At 41.4% G+C, this 22,772-nt stretch overlaps 1 protein-coding gene across 3 annotated transcripts in view; it reads left to right on the top strand.

Annotated features, from left to right (window-relative positions):
• Positions 1-4,990: 4,990 nt before the first annotated feature.
• SMAD1 (SMAD family member 1) overlaps positions 4,991-22,772 on the top strand; it is a 75,338-nt gene continuing 57,556 nt past the window's right edge. Inside the window, exon 1 of one of the 3 annotated variants that reach the window (XM_050791777.1) lies at positions 4,991-5,085. The gene's annotated coding sequence lies outside the window, so the exon portion shown is untranslated. Of the gene's footprint in view, positions 5,396-5,897; positions 6,537-22,772 lie in introns of those variants that run through there. The other 2 variants (XM_050791773.1, XM_050791772.1) reach the window with 2 other exon arrangements.

Raw genomic sequence — 22,772 nt, 5'->3', positions numbered from 1 at the left:
CTGGCAATTTCACCAAGATGAGAGTGTTGAGAAGAGACCATCCCCGTGTTCTCACCTCTGCAAGCAAGCACCAGCTTGTGTGCATCTGGGTCCACATACTCTGCCTTCCCTCCAGTCACTAGCTTTTCCTACATCATTGCACTGCCCCCAACCCCGCCCCCCAGCTTTTCAGTGCATGCGTAAAGTAGACTCAGCTTCTAGGTCTTTACACTTGCTCTTCCTTCTGCTTGGGAGGTTGGGAATTCATCCCTCAAGACTGTGTACTGTGCTTCCTTCCCTTCCTTCAGGACCTCTTGCAGTGAGGTTTCCTCTGTCCCTTTAGAAATAGTCATCTCTCCCGTTCTCAATCCCTCTTCCCCTGTTTTTTCCCATCACTGGTACCACTGTCTAGCATATTTGTGTATTTATTTAATTAATTATTTTTTTTTGAGATAGAGTCTCGCTCTATCACCCAGGCTGTAGTGCAGTGGCACGATCTCAGCTCACTACAACCTCTGCTTCCTGGGTTCAAGTAATTCTCCTGCCTCAGTCTCCCAAGTAGCTGGGACTACAGGCATACGCCACCATGACCAGCTTTTTTTTTTTTTTTTTTTAGTAGAGCCGGGGTTTCACCATGCTGGCCAGGCTGGTTTTGAACTCCTGACCTCATAATCCACCGCCTTGGCCTCCCAAAGTGCTGGGATTACAGGCGTGAGCCACCATGTCCAGCCACGTATTTATTTATTTATTATCTGTCTTCCTTGATGAGGGCAGGGATTTTTTTCTGCTTGCCACCATATCCCCTGCTAGAACAGTGCTTCATTTACTCATTCATTCATTCAACATATATTTAATATGCTCCTATTAAATACCAGGCACTGCTTAGGCACTGAAATTATAGCAATGAACACAGTAGACCAAAAATCCTGCTCTTTTGGCTAAATAACATGGAGACATTTAAGTGAAGACTTGAGGGAGATGAAGGAGTGAGCCATGTGGACATCTGTGGGAAGAGCTGTCTAGGGAGTGCTATGGTTTGAATGCATCCCCCAAAGTTTATATATTGTAAACTTAATCCCCAATGCAGCAGTGTTGAGAGGTAAGAACTTTAAGAAGTGATGATGTCATGAGGGCTGTTAAATTAAGTTTAGACTAAAGTTGCCTCCATATATATATATATATATTTGTGGTAGAGTTTTGCTCTTGTTGCCCAGGCTGGAGTAAAATGGCGCAATCTCAGCTCATTGCAGACTCCACTTCCCGGGTTCAACTGATTCTCCTGCCTCAGCCACCTGAGAATCTGGGATTACAGGCATGCGCCACCACGTCCAACTAATTTTGTATTTTTAGTAGAGACGGGGTTTCTCCATGTTGGTCAGGCTGGTCTCAAACTCTTGACCGCAGGTGATCTGCCCACCTTGGCCTCCCAAAGTGCTGGGATTACAGGCGTGAGCTACCACGCCCGGCCCATACATATTTTAAGTTAAGCCTAAAGGTTTCTCTGGACACAGCAAACTGTAACCTAATTGGATATGCAAACAGATTATAACCACCTCTTGTACCAACCACAGAGTTTTGGTCAATCACAGGCAGCCAACTGTTCAACCTGTGTTAAAATAAGGCAAAAATTTAGCTCTAACCAATCCAGTTTTTTTCTGTACCTCACTCCATTTTCTGTCTCTTTTCCTTCTCTGCCCATAAATATCATCTGACCCTGTGGCAGCCCCAAAGTTGCTCTGAAACGATTCTGGTTCTGGGGGCTGCTCAGTTCTCAAATTGCTCTTTGCTCAATTAAACTCTGTTAAATTTAATTTGCGTAAAAGTTTTTCTTTTAACAGGGATGTGCCCTCATGAATAGATTAATGGCACTACGGGAGTGCGGTTTGGTATCTTAGGAGTGGATTACTGATACAAGCATGAGTTTGGCCCTTTTCTACCCTCCCTCTCATGTTCTCTCTCTTGCTATGTGATGCCTTTTGCTATGTTGTGATGAAGGAAGAAGGCCCTCACTAGATGCAGCCTCTTGATTTTGGATTTCCCAGCCCCCAGAGCCATGAGCTAAATTAACTTCTATTGTGTATAAACTACACAATAGTTTGTATTAGTGGTGGTTGTATTAGTCCATTTTCATACTGCTATGAAGAAATACACGAGACTGGGTAATTTATAAAGAAAACGTGGTTTAGGGCTGGGTACGGTGGCTCACGCCTGTAATCCCAGCACTTTGGGAGGCCAAGGCAGGTGGATTACCTGAGCTCAGGAGTTTGAGACCAGCCTGGCTAATATGGCAAAACCCTGTCTCTACTAAAAAATACAAAAAAAGATTAGCCAGGTGTGGTGGTGCATGCCTATACTCCTAGCTACTCAGGAGGCCAAGGCAGGAGAATTGCTTGAACCTTGGAGGTGGAGGTTGCAGTGAGCCAAGGTTGCATCACTGCACTCCAGCCTAGGTGACAGAGTGAGATTCTGTCTCCAAAAAAAAAAAAAAAAGGTTTAATGGACTCACAGTTTCACTTGGTTGAGGAAGCCTCACAATCATGGCAAAAGGTGAGAGAGCAGCAAAGGCACATCTTACATGGTGGCAGGCAAGAAGGCGTGTGCAGGGAAACTGCCCTTTGTAATACCATCAGATTCTCGCAAGACTTATTCACTATCATGAGAACAGCATGAGAAGAACCCACCCCCATGATTCCGTTACCTCCCACCAGGTCCCTTCTATGACACATGGAGATTATGGAAGCTACAATTCAAGATGAGATTTGGGTGGGGACACATAGCCAAACTCTATCAGTGGTATTCTATTATAGCAATACAAAATGAGCTTAGAAAGGGAGGGAATAGCTAGCACATAAATACTGAGGTGAGAATGTGCCCAGATTATTCCAGAAGACTGAGAATGTCAATGTGACTTGGGGAAGTGAGCAAAGGGAAGAGTAGAAGTGCAGGTCAGAGTGGTAAAGGAGGGGGAAGGAAAGATTATGTAGAGTCTTGTGCTTATTAGAGGAACTTTTATTCTGAGTGAAACGAGGACCCAAGGGAGGATTTTTAAAAAATTTAATACAATGCTATTAATATACTGGCCATATTTAGGCTTTTACAATGGTCTCATCAATGTCCTTTTAAAAAGAATATCCAAATTTTTATTATCATTTAAAGAAGTAACTTGCATAATGGGCAAAATCAAATTTTATTGCATACATAATAATATTAATAGTTATTTAAGACTAGTAGGACTGCACTAAGAAAGGCCATCTAGGCTGGGCGCAGTGAGTCACGCCTGAAATCCCAGAACTTTGGGAGGCTGAGATGGGCAGATCACTTGAGGCCAGGAGTTCGAGACCAGCCTGGCCAAAATGGTGAAACACCGTCTCTACTAAAAATACAAAATTTAGATGGGCATGGTGGTTGGTATCTGTAGTCCTAGTTACTCGAGAGACTGAGGCAGGAGAATTGCTTGAACCCCAGAGGCAGAGGTTGCAGTGAGCCGAGATTGCACCACAGCACTCCAGCCTGGGCGACTGAGCGAGACTCCGTCTCAAAATTAAATAAATAAATGCCATATATAGATTTTTAAAAAAATTAACAGCTTTAAAATGACAGTTTATAGCTCCCCCTCCCCATTCAGGATCCAATCAAGGTCATATACTGCATTTCATTGTCATACTTTTTTTTAATAGCTTGAGGTGAAATTCACATACCAAATGATTGACCCATTTAAAGTGTACAATTTAAAGGTTTTTGATATATCCACAGAGTTGCGCAACCATCACCAGAAACTAGTTTTAGAACAATTTTGTCACCCCATAACCTTTAGCAGTCACTCCTCAGGTTCCTCATTTCCCCAACCCTATGCAAACCACCAAACTACTTTCTGTCTCCATAGCCTTGCCTACTCTGAGCATTTCACATATGTGGAAGAATACAATGTGTGGTCTGTCTTCTTCCACTTCACATGTTTTGAAAGGTTATCCATGTAGCATGCATCAGTATCAGTACTTCATTTCTTTTTATGGCTGAATAATGTTCTCTTGTATGGGATACTTTATACTATTTATCAAGGGAGGGTTTTCAATAGGGGAGTGGCCTGATCTGAGTGGCATTTAACAAGGTTCACTTTCCTGTTGTTCTAAGGAGCAAAGGATGATCAACTGCGTCAAACGCTGCTTTTAGGGAAAATAAGATGAGGCCCACGAATTGACCAGTAAGTGCTCAAATAGGTTAAGGGAAAAAGGAATTTAATTAGAAGGCATATTCTGACTGCTGGGAGTGATTTTTTTATTTTTTATTTTTTATTTTTATTTTTTTGCTTCATGTGAAATTTATTCCTCAAAAAAATCATTCTTGTCTAACTGTAACTCAACATTATAGTAATTATCCAAGATTTTATGCAGTTTCAAGAGTTAGCCAAGAGAAAAGTTGACTCTTAGAAGATATTTTCAGTGTCTATGCAGATCAGGTTGGTAAGAGTTAAGTGCGAAGGAGTTGGCATCATCTAAAAGACTGTAAAAATTGGACCAAAAATGTGGAGTGTTAAAGCAGTATCTCCTTGTGGCATGTCATTTAGAGCAACAAGGTTACCTCCTCGAATCACTGGATCCTGAGTTGACATAAAACGCATCTGTTGACTCAGGGTTTGTATAAGCACGTGCAGTAGTTACTAGGCTATCCAATTCTGGGTACGTACAACTTCTGGGGCGTGCAAATTATTGGAGAGTGCGTGAGGGGCAACGAAAACTAGACATAAAAGGGCGCGTCTCCAAGGATAACTGTCAACATGCACTCCACGTTTATAGAACGATTCGGTGGGCGCGGTGGAAGCATTAATGAACCTTTCAGAAAATAAAAACATGGAGTATCGAAATTCACTTGCAGATAATGGACCAAGTCCGCTTCACCGGGACTAAAAAGGCAGGGTTAGGAAAGCCTGAACGCCGCGACACTGTTTTTTCTCCAGGAATAAACGGGACGTGGGGCTGCGGGTAGAAGGGGGTGGCTCCGGCCGCTCCCCCGCGCCGTCCTCCGGCCCCGGCCGTGCTGCGCTCACGCCGGTCGGGCCGGGAATTTGGAGAGGATCCCTGGTCGCGCGGCAGCGGCGGCGGCGCGCGGGTGAGCGGGTGAGCGTGTGAGCGAGCGGGCGGGCGGGCAGGCGAGTGCGCCGGGTATTGGCAGCCGAGGAGTGGAGGCTGGGCGGCTCCGACTCCCTGACGCCAGCGCGACCAGATCAATCCAGGCTCCAGGAGAGAGCAGGCGGGCGGGCGGAGAAAGGAGAGGCCGAGCGGCTCAACCCGGGCCGAGGCTCGGGGAGGGACCCTGGGAGCGGAGCGCGGCGCAGCGCCCGGCCGGCCAGACCCGGGCCGCGGGACCCCGCTCGCCCGGCCACTCGTGCGCCCGCGCGGACTGGCGCGCCGCTAACCCGGTAAAACGAAACAGACCCAAACCCAACTTTCCCTTCATGCTGCGTCGCCGCCCTCCCCTCGGCGCCCCAGGCTTTCCAGCGCCGCCGCCGTCGCCTCTGCACGCGTGGGGCCACCGCGGTCGTGCTGGGCTGGGGGCGCGGGCGGCGGCGGGGAGGGGGCTCTTTCTGCGCCGGGCGGGCCGCGAACCCCCCATCCCCCATGATGGCGCCTCCCTGCCGCTCTGAGGAGCGAACCTGCCACCGCGTCTTCTTCTCGTGCCCAGCCCGCCGGGCACCCCTGGTGTCTTTGTTGGGTCGTCTGCCGTGGGAAGCCCAGTTCCCGGGCCCCCAAGCCTCGGCCCTCGGGCCCGACCGCGCTGGGACCTCCCCGGCCGCGCTCCCCCTCCGCGCGCTCCTCACATCTCTCCCGTGCGGCAGCCGGGCCGAGGCCCGTTCGCGCGGCCCGCGGACCCATTGTGTCCCCCGCGCCGGCGGGGCGACTCCTGAGGGAGCTGGAGGACGACCGCCGGCGCTGCCCTCCAAGGCGCCTGGTGGAGCGGGTCTCGCGGGCAGGGGACCCCGGCGGCCCGGGCCCCTCCACATCTCGCACGGGTTTCCTTCTCGGCCCCAGCGAGCCTCTTTGGGGTCGAGGTCAAGGAAAGTTCGCACCGAAATCCCCTCTAATTTATTCAAAGGTTTGGCGGCGGCGCGTAATTTTTTCCCCCTCTTCCGCCTACACCCGCTGCGTCTCCTGGTGTCTCATTCCTTTCCCTTTACCGGAGTCGATTGCCTCACTGCATGTGTATTCGTGAGTTCGCGGTTGAACAACTGTTCCTTTACTCTGCTCTCTGTCTTTGTTAGTGTTTCTCGGGGTTGTTTCTGTAGGAAGGTGGGGGTGGTGGGCGTGAGAGACAGACGTGGGCTTGTTTTTCTAGTTGCTGAAGCTGTATGAAGGCTTTAAAGGGAGAACGTTTCCTTGATGTGCTTTAGGAGGGGAGGAGGAACAAATGCCTGCCAGATCTCACAACTACAGTAGCTGAGCTTTTGTTTATTTTGAAGCGCATGCAATTTTTAAATACACGGTGCAAGATAACCAGTAAAGGCTCGTTCCTTCTGAAAATTGAGGCCGGTCTCAACCATCTCCTGAGAAAGCATCGTTTTCGTGAGTGCTGAGACAACTGTCCTTTTTCTCTGCCCTCCCCCCTCTTTTCTTTCCATTGTATCTGAAGTTTCAAAGTACGTGGAATGATAAAGAAGTTGCATGATTTCTGTTATGTCTTCCTGTTGCTGCAACTCTCAGCGGCTAAATCTCAGAATGCCTTTATTTCAGAACATCTCTGGGTCTAATTGTCTGTTGTGGATAACTTGCCCACACCTCGGTAACACAATGAGAAAACTGTTCCCTGCCCATGTTGATTTTTCATCTTGTTTGTAATTACTTTAAATTGTACTGAAGGTGGGTGAGCTGTATTAAAGAAGAATCGGGGCAGAAGTGTTCACTGCCCCAGCATTTTCAATTGGTGTAAATATTGTTGCATCAGTGTTATTCTGATGTAGGTGCCAGATCTAAATATGCTGTACTGATTAAAGTGTTTGTTCTGCCCTCTCCCACTCTCTTTCCTATTTGCAGTTATTTGATATTTCTGTGCAGGTGGTGTATCATTGGTGTAATACTGCAGTTCTTAGGAAAGTGTAACTAGGGTCGTGAGAGATGATTTTTCTGGAGATGGGTGATGCCAGAGCCTCTAGAGGATCCAGGCAGGATCAGGTTTCTTCTGAGGGTAGGGATTTGTCCTTGATTTAGTTTTGACCCCTACAACCATAGGTATGTAACCAAATACATTTTACCCCTTGCAGTACCCTTTGATTTCATATCCTTGAAGAGCTGATGACCTTTGTGTTTTAGAGAAATGACAATTTTTAGGCAATTAGAGACATTGATGTCTTACACTTCTTGGAATTTAATTTTATTTCTACTAAGTTCATTAAGGCATTAAGAGGAAGTAAGTCACATTTTCTCAACTACGTTGATTACATTTATTAGTTAAAAACTAAATTTCACTTTGTAATTTTGATTTCTAGCAATTCTGGGTTAAAGATAAAATCTAATAACTTAGTGGATTGGAAAAAGAAGTAACTTGGGTGTAATTAGACAAGCATGTTTAAGCTGCAGTGGCCTACATAATCAAGGCCAAGTGTGTGTGTGTATGAAAGATCTCATTTGTGTAGTCTTACAAGGCTAATGGAGGCATCACTGAGGCTTTATAAATAATGTAAGTTGGGTATAATGTAGAGTCTCCAGAGACAGCAGAGAAAGCATCATTACCAGCCTTTTCAACCTGCTTGAGATCTTAAATTGATTTACAGCACTGAACTGGTGCAAAATGATACATCAGGATGACATGGGGTCAGCCTGTAAAAGTCTATGATGTCAGCCTGTTAGTTCAGTCATCATAATTAAACCATATTACAGGGGTAGCTAAGCAGGAGTCTGGCGTTATACTTCAGATATGGGTGGTACATGGGTTTTGTTTATAGTGGAAGGGCTGAGATGACCAGGAACACCAGTATGCCTGAAAGAAGGAAAAGGCTTACAGAACTATGAATTTCTAGAGAGAAATTTAAGATAAATGCAGAGATATTCAGTCTGAATTGTATAAGTAGCTTTTCATTTGGTAGAGGCAGAACAGATGCTTTAGGGATGCTGATAAGGACATTTGCAGCTCTGATATGTGTACTGAATGCTTCATGTGGGTTTGAATTTAACTTGGCCTTAGGGACCTTCTAAAATATCAGAGGACCGCATACTTAACTATGATCCTTTTATTACCACTGAATTTGCACTGTATTGATGTATCAACTGACATGTTTCTTTAACTAGTCTAACTTACCAGGCCTATACCAGAAACAAAGATATTTGAATTGAACATATAAAAATTCAGGAAAAGAAGATCCTTGTTTTGCTTAAATTTCTGACAATCCTTATTTAGCTTATGGATTTTCTAGGGCTCTGCTATCCACTAAGGTAGCCATAGTCACATGTAGCTTTTTTGAAATTTAATTTTATTCTGTTTTTTTGAGACAGGGTCTCGCTCTGTCACCCAGGCTGGAGTGCAGTGGCACGATCATGGCTCACTGCAGCCTCAACCTCCCAGGCCCAGGCAATCCTCCCACTTCAGCCTCCCAAGTTGCTGGGACTGCAGACACTGCCACCATGTCTAATTTGTTTTTGTATTTCTTGTAGAGACAGGGTTTCGTCATGCTGCCCAGGCTGGTCTCGAACTCCTGGGCTCAAGCTGTTCTCCCGCCTCGGCCTCCCAAAGTGTTGGAGTTACAGGCGTGAGCCACTGCACTCTGCTACGTATAGCTATTTAAGTTTAAATTAAAATTAAATAAAAATTCACTTTCTCAGCACCAGCTACATTTCAAGCGCTTAGTAGCTGCTTGTGGCTAGTGGCTGCCATACTGGACAGTGTGTGTATAGAATAGTTCCATCATCACAGAAGGTTCTGCTAGCCAGTGCCGCCCCAGGACCTTTACTCTTGTCACTTGTTACCTCTACTAATGAGTTTGTGGAGTCAAAGATGGAAAGACATATAAACTAATCTTATCACTAACTAGCTGGTTTTTTAAAAATAAAACACAGTTTGGGAGGGACAGTTGAAGCTACTGGATAAAAGGAGTTTGACTTTTCTGTAGATATTATTATTATTAGTGTCATCGATTCTAATTTGGTTTAGAGCCTTAGAGAGGAGAAATAATTGTAGCTAACCTTTTTTTTCTGAATGTTTACGTATGTATGCCAGGCATTGTTTATAATACCCATATCTCATTTAAGCCTCAAAACTTCCATAAGTACTGTTGTTGTCACATATTACAGGTAAAGAAACTGAGGCCAGAATGATTCAAAATCTTGCTTCAGGCTGTGTAGTGAACGATTATGATTTCTAATCTTACCTGAGATATGATCGAGGCAGTCAAACTCTAGAAACTCCATCTTAACTATGTTTTTGGTCTTTCGTTCAGAAGACCCAAATCGTCATCGTTCTGCTGTGCTTTGCTATGCCAGTATAGACATGACTTGGCTTGTGTTTTTTTAGGTCTTTAAATAAATTTACCTTCTGTTGTGCCTTTCTGGGCTATCTTCTGTCGTCCTTTTGTAAGTGTTTAAGAAAGGAAAAATAATGCTTATCTAAGCAGCACATAATTTGAAGAGTAAATCTGACTTGAAAGTAACGGATTTCAAAGCCAAATTAGTTTTATCTCTGCTTTTCTGCATAATTCTTGTCACTTTCCTCTTGCATTTTCTTACATAATCACAAACTGGTATTAAGTTAGGAGGAAAGTTGTAGTAATTCAGTTTGTCTGTCTTATCAAAATTAGTCTGTCTTTCCTGAGCTGTTAAACACTGTAAGAATAGTAATTGCTAATTCTTTGGGGATTTTTAAAAAAACATTTAGCATCTATTTTTATAAATGTTTTACAAGGTCAGGGCTGTTTAAGAATCTGATGAAACTGTGGATCTTGTATCTTCTTATTCCCACCTTCCTATCCCAAAATGCTTATATGCCATGGTGAGTTAATGTATACACTTAACTCTCTAAATCTCATGGTCTTTTGGGTGAGGTAGGTCCATGGGACTGCCCTGCCAAGTGCTTTCATAAACATTAAGGTTTGTAATTTCTTTTACAGAGAATAGAGATATTTAGTATTAAAAGTTGCTTTAAAGATTTTCTAATCTGGTTGGTTCATATCAAGGTGAACAATCTGAAGTCCAGAGAAGGTAACTGACATCCAAAGTTACCTGTATAGTGACTGGAAAAAGGGAAAGCCAGGATCTGGATTCCTCTTAGCATTAAGTGCCCTTTTCTCCCCCCCCCAAACACGGTCACTATATTTCTGAGGCTTTGGTGTGAGCATATCCAACGTAATTTAGGGAAGGGAGGAGAGAATTTTTTGGCATTGTAGCAACTTTTTATACCTAACATTGTTTGAGCTTAGTAGGAATCAAATCTGACAAACAGTGAGAAATGCTTATTTTCTACATATTAAAATTGATTCTTTTTCATTCTGGAGATGGAAAAGAAAAGCCCTATATCTAATTTAATCAACGGGACCTTATTAGAAAATGGGAAATCCAAGATTGTACAAAGTTCGAATGAAAGCAGGCAACTCTGATATCTAGCAAAATATACGAGTCTCCTCTTGACTCTCAAAAACAAATCACATTCCTAACCAAAAGCTAAAGTTTGGGGTATTTAGGGGATACTAGGGAGCAAGGGAGTCCTAGGGAGAGAGTTGGACAGGTCTGAGGAGAAAAAGGATAATTTAAATATAAAAAAGTGGAGAAAATCGGTTTTAAGTCATAGCATGTCTTTGAGGTTGATGAAATGTTCTGCTACTTCTATATGTGGTTTTACTCTTTGGTACCAAGATTTTAGAATGTACTTTTATTACAAATAGGGGCGTCTCCTCTTTGCCCCAACCTGAAACCTCTTGACCCTTTATTTTCCTTTCCTGCTATTATCTGGTAATACAGATATTCAGTCTAATCTGTTGATCTGTCATCTGATTTGCAGCAAAAATACCTGACGCATTTTCATCACTCCGGTGTAGCCACCTTTAAAAAGAAAAAGGCAGAGCCAAATAGTATTAATGTAATTGCTTAAAATCTAAATTAAAATACTCATCTTGGTGTGCGTTATTAAGACAGTGTCAGTTCTAGAGGTGCAGGGCTAGTCCTATATGCAAAACAGTAATGTCTATAGCTATTGTGGGCTGACTTGCAGAAATGAGCGACTTCTCTAGAACATTCATTTGCATAAAGGAAACTGTCTTTCAGAAAAGAAAAGCCAAAAGTTTCATAAGCATTTTCACTCCAGTGACATCAGAGTTTTAGTAAATACTGGGAACTACAGTATTTGAACAGTTTAGCATCTTTATAATTTTTGTTATAAGCTAAAATCTAACTTTAGAGAAGATTCTTGAAAATAAAGCATTAAATCCTCTAAGATGTGAGGAAGTCCTTACCTTGTGATTCTCCCAAATCTCTTCTCTGTTTTTAGTGTTTGAAAAAGGAGCATATATATACACCCCTAGGTTTGCAGTATAGATTGGTTTCTTAACAATTTTTTTTTTTTTGAGGCAATAAGCCTGGATCTGAAGAAAGAACGTAGAATTGTTAATTATGCATGTATATGCTTTTGAGTTCAGGATGTAAATGAATATTCACTAGGTCCTGTTTGGGAAGAGGAGGAGAGAGGGGTCTCTCTGTTTATTCAGAATATATTTTTATACATAAGTTTTAATGCTTTATTTGTAGTTTCCCCTTAATTGTAGGGCTGCTGTACTGTGGATATTTTGCTCTACAATCTGAGATTGTTAGGGTATAGTTACTCAAACTATTCATTTATTATCCTCCCCTGTCTTTTTTTTCTTTTTTTGTGGTTTCTTTGTGGTGTGCTTATGCAAAGTAGATGTATTCCAGACCTTTATAGCTTTTCTTCTTTTAGGTTCAAACACTGTAAGAAAAGTGGGGGGAGACTGTCTGTCAGCTGTTATAATTAGGCATTAAATTGAATCATTATTCAGTTAACTAAATGCACGATCTTTTGCTTGTTTAGATTGAAAAGAAGCGTATCTTTTTAATGAAGGAGGGATAGTAAATGGGCCCTTATTTGATAATTTTGCTGCAGTATTATAATAAGTATGTGCTTCATTTATTCCTTGAATATTTATTAGTTCTGAGGCTCAATAATTAGAGGATACATAAAAATGAAAAATTAAATGCAGCAACATTATAAGAACTCTTACAAGGTAGTATAGGAGTAAATTGTACAGACAGCTCACATCAGGACCACTGTGGCCTGAGTTTGCATAGGTAGAAGGAAGAGGGACATTATAGGCAGAGTAATGGCATGGAAAACCTGGGAGATAAGCATGAGTGTTGAGTATCTGTAGAGCAGCACTGTCCAATAGAATTTCTGCAGTGATGGAAATATTCCACATCTGTGCTAATACAGTAGCTGTAGCCACACATGGAACAGCATTTTTTAATAAATTAATTTATGTTTCAGTAGCCACATGTGGTTATCATATCAAATAGCATGGATCCAGAGGTAGTGAGCAGCCCTGCCTGACCTCAGTGGGTATTCTTCATGGAGCCTAGTATGATGGTGTGGAGGGGATTTTCAGAAAAGTTGAGTTCCAGTGAGAATTTTAGGGCCTTAAACTGCAAGAATAAGGAAACATTGGGAAGTCACTGAAAGTGTTTGAACATGCAGTTTGCACTGGAGGAATAGAGCCCAGTGCCAGGAGATCAGTAAGAAAGCTATTGAGTTATGTATGAGATGATAAATCTCTGATAAAGGTAAACATGGAAAGAGAAGGATTAAAAAAAAAAAGAAAATGAAGGCTTGGTGACTACGTGGCTATAAAGTAATGAGAAAGAGATGTCGCAGATATATCCTTAAGTTTCTAACCTTGGTGGCTGGAAAACTAATAAAGGCGTTACTTCAGAATAGGGAAGAGCTGGTTGTAGAAGGAATAAAAATTGTGCAAATGATAAATTGGACTTGATGTGTTAAATTTAAGGTGCGATATCTAAGTCAGAGTATGCTACAGGTAAGTCAGAGATAAGGTTTGGGAGGACTTGAAAGCTTTACGTTGGACTCTCTGCAGTCATCTACTGGGTATTCTGAGAGAACCACAGAGAGAGAAAGAACTGGTGGACTGAATCTTTATTGGAGCCCACGGTTAGGAATTAATAGAAGGAAGAGACTAATTTGAAGTAGACTGTCTGAGAGGCTGTTTGACCTAGACCAAAGAAGAAACTGAAAGAAAGGCATGGGGTCGGAGGAGTGGGGAAACCAGGAAGCCACTGGAAGAGAGATTCTAGAAGTAGGTTTGGAGGGGAAAATGTACAGTTAAGGGTGAAGGAGAAGTCAGATAATCACGTGAATGCAGTTTCAGAGAAGACTGAATACATTAAGAAGCGAGAAATAGAGTCTTATACTGCCTTAAGTGACTTGCATTTTAAGATAGATGAGATCTCTTCATATTTGAAGGTTGAGGGGAAGAAGTCAGTGGACAGAGAGCAATTGGAGGTGATGGGAGTTAGCCATCTGGAGCACAAATGACAAAATATTGACCATGGTAAGGAGAGAGAGTTGTCTGAGAAAGAAACAGAATGGGGTCCAAGTGAGAGGGAAGCATGTGGCAGAGCTCCTGCCCACTTTTGTTGATTTTCCTGTATTGTTGGAGGTAAGTCCTTTTACTGGGATGGTGAGGAGGAAGATCAGCACATGGTAAGGGAAGAAGAACCACCGGAGGTAGTGTGCCGGGCAATCTATAGAGAAGTCAAATTCTAAACAACTGGGGGGAAGCCTAGGGTGATGTGTGGTGAGGCTGTTATATAGGAGACTAGGTTAATTGTTACTTTTTGGTATCACTTTGTGGCCTGGTAGGCTTAGGGATAGCAAATGGGTTCAGAGATAAGGCTCTGGAGTCAGATTGCCTGGGTGTAAGACCAAGCCCCAACACTTAACTTGTTTTATAAGGAGCCTGATGAGCTAAATGAATTGAGAAGAGGTAAGCAATGAGAATCCTGGTAATGAGGTAGTGAAATATCAAGTTTGGGAATTTGTAGATAGAGCATTTCCCTAACAATTCTAGACAAAGGTTTCTAAGAAAAGTATAGAAATTGAACTAACAGAAGAGTCCCTTTAATGATTTTAAAGGTTATTTAAGTTGATTAGAACTTTAAAAAATAAGTATTCTGAATTTTTCTATGGCTTTTCTTACAGCATTCATTACGGTTAAAAACATTTCTTTTTCATTAAACCAGTACATGCTTAATGCAGAAAGATTCTGCAGTGGATTCTTGTCACAGCTTTAGAAGGAAAGGGGAGATTGATTTATGCCATTGGGGGGAGGGTTATTAATAGCCAGCCACGGAGCCCTTCTAAATGTGACTCCAAAGGCAGAAACAATAAAGGAAACGTTTTATAGATTTGATAGCATTTATTATGTGACCAAACATACTCAAAAACAAAACCTGAAAGACGGATAAAGAGATTTGCAACAAATACCGTTCTTTGTAAGAAAGACTTGTGTCAATAGGAAGCACCACCCCAATAGAAAAATTGGTAATGGACCTGAACAAGCATTTCACAAACAAATGAGATGCCAACTGCTGACAGGAAGGTTCTGCGCCTATAATCCCAGCTACTCTGGAGGCTGAGGCAAAAGGATCACTTAAACCCAGCAGTTCAAGGCTACAGTGAGTTATGATTGTGTCACTGCACTCCAGTCTGGGCAACAGAGCGAGACTATCTCAAGAAAAAGGAAAAAAGAAATACAAACGACTAATGAGCATAAAATGTTTTGGTTATGTCCTCGATCAGACTCTTGATTGAAATGGGGATGATGTCTTCCTTTTTCCTGTATTTTGTCATTCTTTGTATACTAGGAAGTATCAGTCTGAGAAAACTAGGCTTTTCTCATTTAAGGAAAGGAAGTCCGAATTTCCCAGCCTTCTAAGAGAATCTGGAGTTTCAGGGAGGTACAAGATATATATAAAGTGGAGTTGTAAGAGGCAAGCACCCTGCTTCCCTCCATGACATGGTTTTCGTCCAGGAGTTTCCTTATTACACTGTGAGGGGCTATCAGTTATACACAGTTTCTCAGTCACCTGGCATAGATGATGAACCTTGAAGACACCAGTGCTTCCTAGATCATATTGAAATAGGCCCCTTTCTCTACCTGAATTGCAGTATTAGATTTTATAGTGGCATTTACTCATTGATGTGAGACGCAGTGATTATCTTGGAGTGTGGTTTTGATTATTGAGATGGACGAGTTGATGAGGTATTAAATAAAGTGAGAAAAGTTCCCCTTGTAGTAAAACCTTATAATGTTTTTTAAAAAACTTAGGCGTCAGTGTTTAATTTTCCAAATTTTTTTTAAAGGATAATAGTGGTCATGGGTTTTCTGTCAGTAGAAAACTCAAACTGTTTTTCCCTCTGCTCTCACATTACAACAGTCAACACAAAATACTTTTGTGACTAAATGTGTGTGGGTTTTTCCCTACACACCAAACACTGGCTGGATGTCTTCCAATTCAATTTTGACACTACCTGGAGATAGCCTCAGATCCCACAGATTGAGGGTTCAGTCCCACCCACTTCAGACATAAGTCCAGGACTCTGGAACTTCTGGCTGACCAGCTTCAAGTTGGGGCTTCTATGACCCCGCTATTTAGATTCAATTAATTTGCTAGAATGGCTCACAGAGTTTGGGGGAACTTACATTTACTGATTTATTATAAAGGATATTAAAAAGGATACAGATGAAGAGATGCATAGGGCAAGGTATGGAGGAAGGGGCATGGAGCTTCCATGCCTAACCTGGGCGTGCCACGCTTCAGGAACCTCTGCATGTTCAACTTTCCAGAAACTCTCTGAACCTTGTCCTCCTGGTATTTTATGGGGCTTCATTTTATAGGCATGATTGATTATACCATTGGCCACTGGTGATCAACTTAACCTTCAGCCCCTTGCCCACTCCCTTGAGGTTGGAGGGTGGGGCTGAAAGTCCCAATCCTCTAATCCTGCCACCATCCTAAAGCTAGTTAGGGGCTGCCAGCCAGCAGTCAATCATTAGCATACAAAAAGACATCACTTTGGAGTCTCCAAGGATTTTAGGAGCTGTATGCCAGAAACAAGGTTGAAGCCCAAATATGTATTTTACAGTACCGCAGGTTTAAAAGGCTATTCATATGCTGCCCATAAGGGAATGAGTCTGCTGGTTATTGGTAGGATCCTTACCTAACTGAATTACATTCCGTCTTAAGTGGGTTCTTACCTTGCCCTAGACAGAATCAGAATTTGTCTGTGTCTTCTCTTATCATCTCCTTTCTTTTAAATGACCTGCAAACATTTTAAAGTTGGATAAAAAAGGCTTTTAAATCTCACCTTAAGGCTCACAGCTTGGCCCACCAGCATCCCCTGCCCATCCGTAAGTCGTTTCTGAGTGAGGTGTGACTGGGAATACGGGCCCTGAAGTGATACGCATTGGTGAGACTTGTCACTTAAACTCTTTGAGCTAAGTGGTAGAGGGAGGAGAAATGCCAGGAAAATCGGTCTTAATTTTATCAGAGACAGTAGTTTTTAATGAAAGAGAATAATGATGCAGTGAATATTGCTGTAGAAATTATACAGCTGGTTGTGTATAGCTTGCCATCTCATCTATTACAGCTTCCTGTTTTGCTTTTTGCCCATTGCTGGCTTTGCAGTCCAACATAGTTAATAACAACGTCTTTATTTTTCATGTGTTTATGTTTGTGTGCTCAGGACTTCTATTTAGTTTATTCGAGCTTGAGGGAATGATTAGTTTTAAATGTTTTTCTGTTAACTGTGAACAAAATTAACTAGATTATCATTTAAATGTTGGCACAAAAACTGTATTTATAGCATTTATTTGCATTTATTTGTAGCATATTTGCTGAAGAGTTTTGTCAATTTGTGTGGGCTGAGATGGTCTGTATTCTAGAAAAGGCTCCTTTAAAAGGGGTGTATCCTCATTGTGGAGTTCTGCTTTTTTGTTAAGCTGATATTAATTAATTCAGCAAGTATTTTATGCATTCCTGCTGTGCATCCAGCACTGGACTATGTTTTGGGTGGGATAGAGAAAAGTGTAAGTCATTTTCTGCCCTGAAGAAGTAATCTAATTGGTAAGAGGAGATTATACATTTGAAGCTGTTTCACTTCAAAATCAAGGGATTAGGGGGAAAAGTCTGATGCGTTTGGTAGAGCTTTTGTCTCTGGCTCACTTCTACCTTAGTTTATTCTTTTTTCTTTTTTTGAGACGGAGCCTCGCCCTGTCGCCCAGGCTGGAGTGCAGTGGCGCGATCTCGGCTCACTGCAACCTCCGCCTCCCAGACTATAGCGATTCTCCTGCCTCGGCCTCCTGAGTAGCTGGGATTACAGGTGCCCACCACCAAATCCAGCTGGTTTTTGTGTTTTTAGTAGAGATGGGGTTTCACCATGTTGGCCAGGCTGGTCTCAAACTCCTGACCTCGTGATCCACCTGCCTCACCCTCCCAAAGTGCTGGGATTGCAGGCGTGAGCCACCGTGCCCAGCCCCAGTTAATTCTTTCAGCAAGGTTTTGAGTGTCCGTATTTCTATTTATGCTTACGTTCATAGTGTATCTCTTAGACAGCTTGATAAAGTTGGGATAAGGGATTGTAAGTATAGGACCTGCACTGAGGATCTTCTAACTTTGAGGAACAATACAAACCTGCTTGTCTAGTCTAGCATCTGTTGTCATACCTTTTATTACAGTTACCTTATTAACTCTTTAGACTGGAGTTCCTTGAGGGTATGGCCAGTGTCTTTATGATCTTTGTGTTAGCACAGTGCCTAGCGCAGTGGTTCTCCCTTGTCTACTCATCAAAATCATATGAACAACTACTGCCGCAAAAATGCCTGGGCCCATCCTATCGAAGGGTTATGGTAAGGAAGCTCTTAAAAATATTAATATTGTTAATATCCAGCAATATTAAGAATGGTTGGGCTGACACACACTAGGTACTTGATGAATGAATTTTTTCATTTTGTTGTTTTTAGAAATACGTCAGGAAATATGGTATGTTGTGAGTTCATTGTGGTTATGAGCCATATCTTTTATACTTTGTAGCACTCAGTACTGTGTGATGCTGGTTGTGGGTGCTCAGACGTACCAGTTAAGTTCTGAGGATTGATTGCTTTGCTTCCCCTTTTTTTCATTGAGGAGAACAGAGATAGAAAGGGTATGTGTGTTTGACATTGCTCCCTTTTCCCTTTGTGGAAGAATCAGCAGTTCTGTGAATCCTGAAGTCTAGAATTGAGTTATAGGAAGCTATTGAGGCCTGAGGTGCTTAGATTGCAAAGAGAAAAGGAGAGGAAAAGTGGCAATAGAGCTGTGGCTCACCTGGCTATGTCAGAAAAATTTTTGGTTGTCACAAATTAGAGGGAGAGGCTGGAGGGTTGCAAATAGCTTCTAGTGGGTAGAGGCCAGGGATGCAACCAAACATCCTGTAATGCTAAAGTTGAGAAACCCTGAAATAGAGGATAAAAAAGGGGATCGGGAGACAGATGGGATGACTGAAGTGGTAGTGTCATGACCATTTCTGCCACACCAGCACACAGTTTGTGTGATTTGTCTTCCCACTTTCTTTACCCCCCCTTCAGAGTGCAGAGCACTATTTTTGCCATTATCTATAAGTAACATTGTGACTTACAACTGTGTATTAGGTGTTGAAATTAATATCTTAGTATCTTATCTATGTTAAAATATACCTGAAAGATTCCTTTAAATTTTCTTTACATCTACTTGATTGGAAAACTATTAACCTCAAGATAAAGAGAGCTAGCAATTTTTGTTTTTGTTTTTTGTTTTCAATAGAGGATCTTAAAATAATCAGTGGGAGTGTAAAGAAAATTAATTTCCCTTTTTTTTTTTTTTTAAATTTACTAGACAGGGTCTTGCTTTGTTACCCAGGCTGGAGGCTGGAGTCTAGTGGTGTGATCACAGCTTACTGTAACTTCGAACTCTTGGGCCCAAGTGATCCTCCTACCTCTGCCTCCCAAGCAGCTTGGACTATAGGCATGCACCACAGTGCCTGACTTTTTTTTTTTTTTTTTTTTTTTTTAAATAAAGGCTATGTTGCCCAGGCTGATCTCAAACTCCCAGCCTCAAGCAGTCTTTCCACCTTGGCCTTCCAAAGTGCTGGGATTACAGGTGTGAGCCACTGCACCTGGGTCAAGAAAATGAATTTCTTAAAAGGAGTTTAATTTTAATGTTCCACAAATTCATCATGAGAAAAGGATTATTAAGATTTGAACATATACAAGAGCTAATGGTGCCAATTTTCTGATGTCTTGTTGAATGATAGCTTATAATGTCTTATTCTAAGCTCTTTAGATTAAAGTGAATTGAATTTTGTCACTGCTGCCCTGATAAAACTCTTGTTTTTTTTTCATGTTTTGGGTAAGTGAGAAGATATAGAGAAGGAAAGCAATAGCAAAAACAAGAATAAATTAGAAAGGGATAGGAGATGGAGGGAATTTTTTTTAACTATAAGCAAATCCTTGCCTGTTATTCTGCCTTATGCATCAGACCAAGGAGGGGGCTACTGAGGAGAAGCAGTAGAGAGGTTACCTTGGCAGGTTCCTTAACTTTTTTCGTGCCTCAGTTTTGTCATCTATAAAATAGTACTTATTTTGTAGGACTCGTGTAAGGATTAAGAGAGCTATTTAATTAAATTTAAAGTGCTCAAAACAGTGCGTGTTGATTCATTATGGTGGTGGTTGTGGTGATGAGGATGATATGAGGATGATATAAGTATGATTTTGGGTTGTTTTTGAATATAGTTGACCCTTGACCAACAGGGGCTTGAACCACATGAGTCCACTTGTACTCATTTTTTTCTCAACCAATAGTGGATAGGAAATACAGTATTTGCAGAATGTGAAACCTGAATATGCAGAGGGCCAGCTTTTTGTTTATGCACGAGTTCCACAGGGCCCACTGAGACCTGTATGCAAGGATTTTGGCATTGGGTGGTGGGGTCTGGGAACCAGTGCCCCAGGTATACTGAGGGATGACTATACTTCTGTTGAAATTTGATGGAGACCATGGATGCACTTTTTTACAGTGTTTCCCATAAAACCACCTACCACTTTCTCCCTTTGAAGTTGGTGGTGATAGTGATAAAAGTTTCTTGAGTTTTCAAACTAATATGTTTCAGGTGTTCTGTAAAAGTCTGTTTTTTTTTGCCTGTACTCTGAATTCCAAGAGAGTGATTTATATGACATAAAATGTTTGTCTTTATGTTTTTGTAATATACTGAAACACTAGAGTTAACTGTCATCCATTTACAGATTTTCCACAGCAATTTTTGAATCTTAAAGAGGCATTTCTCTAGAATTTACTGTGTTCTCAGGGCATATTGTAGCTTTATTAATAGTGTAAGCAAAATATAAATGCTTAAAATCTTTCTTTGTTGAATCATAATAGATTGTCAAAGCAATAGTTAATTACTAGTAAGGCTGCTTTGGATTATCCGTTCCATTTTTCACACCCACTGAAACAGCTGGTTGATATTTGGACCGTTTGGATTTCCATTGTAGGATAAGTAACACAGAGCTCAGCATGCGTGGAAGATGTCATTGTAGCACAGACTGTAGGCCGCTCTGTCTGCATGTATGTTTCTCCTTGGATGAAGAGCCTGAACAGGCAGTCCTGTGACTGTTATCACTGTCTACCATATGATATAGTTCTCCCATCTCTCCCATACACACTTCATTACCATAAGCTTGATGGTGATGGGAACTGTGTTATAACTCGTTTTCTTTCTACTGCACGTTTATGTTGGTGATAAGGGCTTAACAATTTGTTCAGTTAAATGCTGGATTGATGGAAATGAAAGCCTTCTTAGTAGCTGAGCGTGTAAAGGAGGAGAACTTGGGTTCTGAAGTCTTCTGAGAATACTGTCTTAGGTTTTTCCATTGTAATTGGTAAATAAGTTACTTTGGGGAAGTTAACAGATAAAACTACTGAACAAGTGATCAGAGGTAGAAAGGACTAGATTCATGGGTACAGGTCTCACCTAATTCTATAGGTGATGCTTGCATATATCTGAAGCATTATTTCTCTAAAACCAGTGAAAAACTTTGCATATGCTGCTTTTAGCTCTTAGGTGGAGGGAGCTCTCACATTCTGGAAGAGAGGGTTGCTGCTGTTTGTTCAGTTTCTCCTCTGAGGTGGCCAAGTGAATGTTTGCAATTCCAGTCCAGTTTGGCAGATTGAAAAAGTCTGTCATTAATTGTCATATGAAGGAGAGTGAAATCTGGCCGATGTCAATGTTTGTTTCAGTGGTTAGATAAACTTTTATTTTTAGAAGTTATTCTTTCAAATAACAGATTTCTGTAATGCAAAAAGTACAGGACCAAATTGCTTGTGAAGATATTTGAATAACATCGAACATTTTTATTTAGTAAGAAATTCATGCATTGAAAAATTTGATGTGAATAATTAATAGAAAGGGCAGTAAGGGTCTAAAATGGGAGGGAAACTTACTTTTTTGCTATAATATGCCATTTTGTGAAATGGAATTTTTTGATTATGTGCCTGAATCCTTAATAAAAGAGAACATTCCATTCCTATCTATATCATGTTAACCCAGAATAGGGTGATATATTTTACCAGAATACATTTCTCTGAAAATCCTGTGCAGATACACTTTCAATTATTTTTTTCCTCTATAAGAGGATATATCTTGCCACCTGTTGGTCATAATGCTGTCTTCTAGAGCCATGTAGAAATAACTGTCTTACCTACTGTCAGTTTTTATTTATTTTTATTATTGGGGTTTTAAATTTGAAAGCAGCAATTGGTTAAAAGTAAAAGAAGTTGGCTTTCCTGCACTCCCTTGTACCCAGCTTTCTCCTAAAGGTAACTACTTGTTCAGTTTCGTTTATTTTTTTCCAGGCCTTTAAAAATGCTCATGTATATACATAGACAGTTTTTGTTTCTATTTGTGTTTTTAGAAAGAGACCATACTATAGGTCTTTTTTACCACTTCTTACTGAACAGCTGTAGTATGGTTTTCTTTTCATGGTAGTATTGTACATGAAAGTCTATCTGTTTTTTCTTATTTTGTTAACAGTTACATCATAGTCGAATGTACCATAATTTATTTAATATTTCCATTATTGTTAGGCACCTGGGTTATTTAGAACACAAATATACTTGAACATAGATCTTTGTGTGTGCTTATCTGAGGGAGCTATTTCCCCTGTGGCTCTCTCAAGCCGTGGCTAGTTTCTCCCATAAACGTCTTACCTCTTATTGCCGCCTTCAGACCATTCTTCTACCACCCTCTATAAAAAACACCCAGCTTCGACTATCACATAAAATTATACCACTCATTACCCTTCCTTGTTAGTCATTTTCTGCCCCACTGCCCATATCGTTCACCCTAATTCCTACAAGATTTAACTCCTAGTTGTTATTCCCTTTATACTATAGGTTGACCAACCCTAATCCGAAAATTCAGAATGCTCCAAGATCCAAAACTTTTTGAGGACTGATATGGCATTACAAGTGGAAAATTCTGCGCCTGACTTCATGTGACAGGTCATAGTCAAAACTTTTTTTGTGCACAAAATTATTAAAATTATTATATAAAATTGGCCAGACCTGGTGGCTCATGCCAGTAATCGCAACCCTTTGGGAGGCTGAAGCAGTGGATCATTTAGCCCAGAAGTTTGAGACCAGCTTGGGCAATGTGGCAAAACCCTGTCACTAATAAAAATCCAAAAATTAGCCAGGCGAGATGGCACTTGCCCGTAGTCT

The sequence above is a fragment of the Macaca thibetana genome, chromosome 5 (genome assembly GCF_024542745.1).
Source record: "Macaca thibetana thibetana isolate TM-01 chromosome 5, ASM2454274v1, whole genome shotgun sequence".
NCBI classification, from domain to species: domain Eukaryota; kingdom Metazoa; phylum Chordata; class Mammalia; order Primates; family Cercopithecidae; genus Macaca; species Macaca thibetana.
This window is presented reverse-complemented; position numbering and strand designations above follow the sequence as displayed.